This window comes from Ciconia boyciana, chromosome 1 (genome assembly GCF_034638445.1).
Source record: "Ciconia boyciana chromosome 1, ASM3463844v1, whole genome shotgun sequence".
Lineage (NCBI taxonomy): Eukaryota > Metazoa > Chordata > Aves > Ciconiiformes > Ciconiidae > Ciconia > Ciconia boyciana.
The window spans coordinates 51,143,546-51,149,920 of NC_132934.1; the positions used below are offsets into that span (position 1 = coordinate 51,143,546).

General features: G+C 45.0%; 1 long non-coding RNA gene across 2 annotated transcripts; it reads right to left on the reverse strand.

The window, feature by feature from the left end:
• Positions 1-1,075: 1,075 nt before the first annotated feature.
• Positions 1,076-2,833, reverse strand: LOC140661391 (uncharacterized). 2 transcript variants are annotated; one of them, XR_012045737.1, is made up of 4 exons: positions 2,706-2,802; positions 2,431-2,476; positions 2,091-2,161; positions 1,076-1,445 (listed from the first exon to the last, which is right to left on the reverse strand). It is a non-coding gene; the product is annotated as an uncharacterized lncRNA (long non-coding RNA). The 2 variants fall into 2 exon arrangements; XR_012045732.1 differs by lacking the exon at positions 2,431-2,476 and having other exon boundaries at positions 2,706-2,833.
• Positions 2,834-6,375: the final 3,542 nt, after the last annotated feature.

Below are 6,375 nucleotides of genomic sequence, written 5' to 3' on the forward strand. Positions count from 1 at the left end.
AATGAAATCTCACAGTAATATCTAGATTTTATATTAAAAATGTTCCTTGGTAAATCCCAGAGTATTTTACAGGAGTTGTTATGATCCCTATGTACAAATGGGGAAACTGAGGCACAGAAGTGCAGTGTTTTTCACTTAGCACTAATTGTAAGAGTCACTGGACAATTTCTGAATGATCTTAACTGGCGGTACTGGGTGAAACTGTACTGAAAGAAGAAAAAAACCCCACCAGTTATATGTTTTACCAACTTAGGACACCAGAATGGGATGCTGTGAGTAGGAGCCTTCGCTGTAGCAAATAACTTTTGATTTTTTTTCATGAAGTGGCTGCTTGAATACAGACATAATATCGCTTACTTGAACTACAGTAATCGACAGGAACACAAATTATTTAGGCTGCGTATGACCACTACAAGCACGTTAGTTTTGTCATCTGTTATTTACAGTTGCAGCTTGACTCCTTACCAGTAACTGGATGGACAGGTGACAGGATGGCATGAGATCTACTAAAGAATGAAGATAGCCTATTGACATAAGCATTGGTCTTTACTCTGAGTGTTTACAGATTGGCTTAAAACATAGGAATCTGTCTGGCTACAGCATATCTTGAGAAGATTTTAGAATTAAGACCATAACTAAACTACAACGTCTCATTAGAAATTTGTATCCTAAATTTATAGAATAACCTTACAAAGCGTAAGATATGTTATTTCAGGAGTGAAGGTTTGTCCATCTCCATTGTGAAGAAACCATCTTTGCAATAAAACAAACCTATCCATTCACAAATTCAGTTCCACTTCTAGGTATGATTGCATAGTACCTTTTCTACTCCAGATTTAATGGATACAAAGGAAACCAAATGCTTATTCCTGGAAGATTTTGAAACATTGGTTTCTATGAAAAAATAAATATTCATTATATTAATTTTGCTAATGAGCAGCCTGAATGAATTTACTAAGAAACAATTTCCTAAATATGCCGCTGCAGCAAAAGAGCTAGAACAGCCAAGTCCTGATTTTCCATTTCCCACGGGGGGGGGGGGGGGAGGTGTGCAACTGCTTAAACAAAACCTGCACCAACCCAGATGCCAGCTCTGATTTATAAATTTGTTCTTCTAAAACAGAGCCAACCAACACAGTCCTGCCCTCATTTTACTACACAGCATTTGTTGCCTAACTATAGGGCAACTGTTTTATCAGTTAGAATATTTCCTGGAGAAGTTTGTAACTGACTATTTGAGTAAGAACAGATGGTGGTTTTTCTTCAGCGAGAGAGCAACCTAGGAACAAAACTTTCCAGGTTTTCAAAGACGTGAAGTCCCAGAGGTCTGCAACTCATCACCCTTAGTGCCTCCACAGTATCCCCGCCGTTAATGGAGAGAACAGCCTCCTTTCTGTTGCGCCAATACAGAGCGAGCAACTGTCCTCTTCGCCATCTACAACCTGCTGAAGCAAGCAAGGCCATTGGCAGTTATTAATAACCCCATCTCCAGACATGCCGGAGAAGTGTGTAGTCACGCTTCTGAGCTGTCCTTAAGCAATTCCCATCTCCCTACCAGAAAGTTGTAATCCGTCAGAACATGCTTCTAGGAATAGACTTGCAGAACATTATGTGTCAGGGAGGGGGTAGACCTCATCTACTGTCTCCCAAAAAACCTTTTTATAGAAACCATCTAAAAATAGCCTGGCAACTTAATAGGGAATGTGGTTTAGTTTTTAAAAAATAAAAATAAAGTTCTGCAGTACCTTGAATTGCAACCTTTTAGAACGAGGATTTAAGTTACAAGATTTGCCATTACAGTGATGTTTTAAAAGCACACATTTCCAGAACAAGATCATTACAGAAATACCCACAGGTTACCTCTAATTTAAAGCTAATTATGCAACGAGGGTATAAAATCAGGGAATCTGAAAAATCTAGTGAAGGCTGTTTTGTGAATCAAGATTCCAGAGGGCAGTCAAGTGTTCCCAGTGAGTTCACACAAGGGACAGAAGATTGCTAACAATTTCTGATGAACCTTACAAGTGAGATTGCATTGCAGTGATGTGAAAGAGAGGACTAAAGATGTGGTAGCACTAGGCAACAGATACCTGTAATCCTCCTGGTGGCTGCCCTTCTGTCTGGAATCAGAAATTCTCCCCAGAGAACCACGTAGCATTTGCTATGCGGAAAAAAAAACATGTTCATTGAAAACAAACAGTACAGACTGGCATGTGCTGCAACATTTACTAAAAAAAAAAGAAACTTCGAATTCAGGATCTTTTGCTGTTCATTACAATCTCATTGATGAATTAGCTCCTTAGCTGTTAACAACTGAATACCACTGGCCTATAAAATCCCACCGTTAGAACACTTGTTGGTCACATTAATCAGTAACATAAGAAACTCTACTTTTTCAAACTTGTGTCTGAGCAGAGAGAGCGCACATACCTGTGAGTATGTGTCTGTACGCGGTCCTCAGAAAATACGTAAGGCACTGAAGAGTAAAAAAATTGTCTTGATAAAAGCAAATAAATTGATATAGGAAACAGGAGCACCACAGAAGGCTTATATTGCAATGATGACTAATATACCCAAGCATATCAAGATCTAGTATTTTTAATGGAGAGGGCAATTTTCTAAGGGGCTAGTGAGAGGTTTTTAAAAATGAATTTTTTTAACAGATGCTGCTCAATATAGAGAAGTTAAAAAAAAAAGTGTCTTACACTGGACAAAGAGGCGGGTGCAATTTGAAGTGGTCTCCAGCTGTGAAGGGAGTTAATTTCAAGGTTTCCACTAGACAGCAAAGGATTTTTGTCTCCTGCGTGGATGAACAATATCCTTTTGAGAAGGCATCCAAGAATCAGAGATGTCAACCAGAGTCATCATCATCACTGAGTTTAGGCAATCTTTTAAAGAAGCTATGACAACTAAGTTGTGAGCACCTTCAAGACAAGTCAGAGAAGCCTTAATTTTGCTTAATATTTCCTAGGAAATTAGAACAAGGCCTGATGTGCTTGTGTCACAGGTTCACACACAAACACACACACGTAGCACACATGACAGCATTCTGTGCTCAGGGACCGCAGCAAGGTGCATTCGCATATAGGTGTGTCGCACTGTGGCTGTCCAGGAGAAAGGCAAGAATCCTGAGCAGCAGTTCCCCCGTTGTCACAATCTGCTCCTGGTCATAAACTCGGCAAGAGTCACTTTGAAGTAACTGTTTATCCCCACTATGCCTACGGACAAGATATTCCTGAAGCTCACTCCTTAAATGCAGTTTCACACCTTTCTTTTCATTTTCAGACCGCACTTGTTTCAGACAGTTTATAACCATTTCTTTATTTTTGTCAACATTGCCCTTGAGCTTAAAATCCTCAACGTGTTTTCTTGGTCCATCAGGATAACCACTCTCTTGCTTGTATTCAGCTTCAAAAGGCTGTTCTTCATCCAAGGGCTGCCCTCACCCTAGTACAAGGATTTCCTTGTGGGAATATGAGCTGGTACACAGCAGAAGATACATAGAACTGTGTTGCTTCTGTTTGGTGCTTGACCCCAGATCAGACCCCTCTGTAGCTGCATGCAGAAACTTAATGGGAATGATGGAGAGAGCTGATCTCCACAAAAAGGAGTGGAGTCTTGTACTGGAGATGTGATCTCCCACCTTGGTTGCATCTCTCCCAGTAGGATGTAAAACATTTTGGCCCATCTCTGGTCCCTCTTTCTATGGCTTACTGAATCTAATCTTGCAAGAAGGCCCAGAATGGATGTCTTCTATCTTCCACTGTCAGGAAAAACATTCAAAAAGAAATCTTTGCCACTGCTAATGGGAACGATCAGCTCTTGACTGGTGTTTTCTGGCTACACTTCTGCTGCACTTCTGGAAGTTATCAGTGTAACTACAACTCTGCAGCTACAGAACGAAGTTAGACATCGCTGAAATTGTGAGGCTTCCACCCATGACTGCATGAAATTGCTGTACCACGTCCAATGACCAGAAAAGATGCAATGGTTTGAAGATATCTGGAAGAGGTTGCAGCCTGTGCAGGAAGCATTATCCAAGACTCTCCAAAAGAGTAATTCTGCAAAAGGAATTGAGACACAGTCGGCTGATGTGACTTAGAGATGCTTCATGGGCGTGTGAAAGCTTATGGTGCTGGAGCCACCTCAGGCAGTAGAGCAGCAGGTCAGATAATTGATTTTTGTCTCTACTTCTTGTCTTTTATCAATGTTGTGTAAACATAACATTGTCTTTGAAACACTTTGTGACTCGGCCTCCAAAAGAAGCAAAGCAAGTAGCCCCAGAGCAGCAGTGTGCCCGGGGCATTCAGGTGAGTTTTCTGCATGCCTTAAATATCTGAAATGTGCTATTTCATGTACGTAAAATCCAGGCCTTCCCTGTGAAAAGGTATTACAGGTACTGTGGAGGTTTGGCAGGCTGAACAGAGGGAGCTGCTGCAGCCACTGTGTAACGTAACCTGGAAAGCAAGCGGGCTATTCTCGCAAGCTTGTAAAATAACCAGTAACGTTAGAGACGTCCCTTCAAATTATAGGGGGTTATAGGGGGTCAGCTAACATGACACGACGGCACGTCCCCTGGGCCGGCAGGTGCGCTGCTGCCTGGGGCGGGGACTTCGCGTCCTCTCCCCCGGCCGAACAGCTGCTGCCGACGCCGGGGTGCCCCAACGCCCCCCGCTGCGGGTGTCTCAGCAGTGCGCTGCCCTCCGAAACCTACTCAGCACAGGAACCAAGGGCGGGGACGAGCGGTGGGCGTCCGCCCGCTCCCGCCTGGCCTGGCCCGGCCCCGCCTGGGCCTCCCCGCCGCCATCAGCAGCCAGGCCCCGCGCAGGCCGGGGCCGCCCCCGCCGGCCAAGGGGCGGCTCGCTGCCGCCGCAGCCGTATTTTGAAGCGCCGCAGGGTTTGTTACCGGGGCCGGGGTGGTGCTGAACAGGGAGAGAGGGAGGGAGAGAGGGAGGGAAGGAGGCAGGGAGGGAGGGAGGCAGGGAGGCGGCCGCGGGGCGCCCCGCTCGCGTCGCCTCATCCGCCGGCCCGCGCGGACTACGTCTCCCGGCGTGCCGTGGGCCGAGCGCCGCCGGAACCGGAAGGGCACTCGGTGCCGCTTCTGGGGCTGTGGCCGTTGGCGGGCTGCTGAGGGGACGCGGCGTCGTCCGCGTAGGTAACGGCTGCGCCGTGGCGGCCGGAGGGAGCGAGGCGGTGGCGGTGGCGGCGGTGGCGCCGGTGGCGCCGGTGGCGGTGGCGGTGGCGCTCGTCTTTGCGGGCTGGGCCGGGCCGCCGAGGGCAGGGCTGCTTCGCCTGAGGGTCGCGCTGTGCAGCGCTCCCTCCCTTCCCCTTGTTTTTGTAGTTAATGACAAAGCATGCCCGGCTGATGCAGGGGAACTGCAAGCTCGGCCTCCGAAACGGGGCATAGGAAGCGAGTTTCTATACTTTCAGAGGGATGAAAACACTGTGTTTCACACTCAGGATTTTTTTTTTTTTAAAATACCGTGCAGATCCATTTTTATAACGGGCACTCTTTTGCTTGCTTTGAGGGATTAATGACTTTTTTTAAAGCTAAATATTTTCGTTAATGCTAGAAACATCAGGTTTTGTGTTCCTGCTTGTTGCAGACAGACCTTTAAGAGTTTTCTGTGTGCTGCCTCAGGGGTGGGAATGTCCCGACTTAAACTGTAGTGGTCCTTGAGGTGAGGCCGAGAATGGGTGCATGAACCGACAGGTGCGTGAACCTGCCTTTTGAGAAGGCGGTCCGGACCTGCCGTGCTTTTACCTTTTTTGTTAACGAGCTTTCAAAGGGAAGTTACGAGCAGCTCTGTAGGTGCTGTGTTAGTGTTTAACTTCAGCAGCACTTGTCACAAGTAAAGAAAATGATGGATAATTATTTGTAGAAATTGTAAAATGTATACTTCTGGTGATGTTCCTAAGCACTAAATACAAAGTAGTTTTAAAGAGGTCTTGTTTCTTTCTTTTTTAGTTTTTATGAATATGCCTTTAAACTGTCTCCAGTTATGTTTTTTTAAGCATCATTATAAGTTTCTCTTCAAAGCAAAGTGGGGTGGTTTTTTTGTAGACAATGAAAACTTACAATGTTTATATGTGTCTTTCTGCTTCTGTGAAGTTTGGGGTAATATTTAAACTATTCTAAATGGTGTTTCATAGCTTTTAGGTGTATTGCTTTTGAGATGGATGAAACCAACTGCATCTAGACAGCTTGTTAACTACAGCAAGGGTTATTTATAAGTACTTCTATTTTTATACTGGGCGATGATATTTACATCATGAACAAGAAAAGCATGTTTCAGGAATAATTCTGTGGAGTGCGCAGAAGGAAGGATGCAAAACTTAGGTGGGTGAGTACCAGTAGAAGAAATGTGAGCAGAC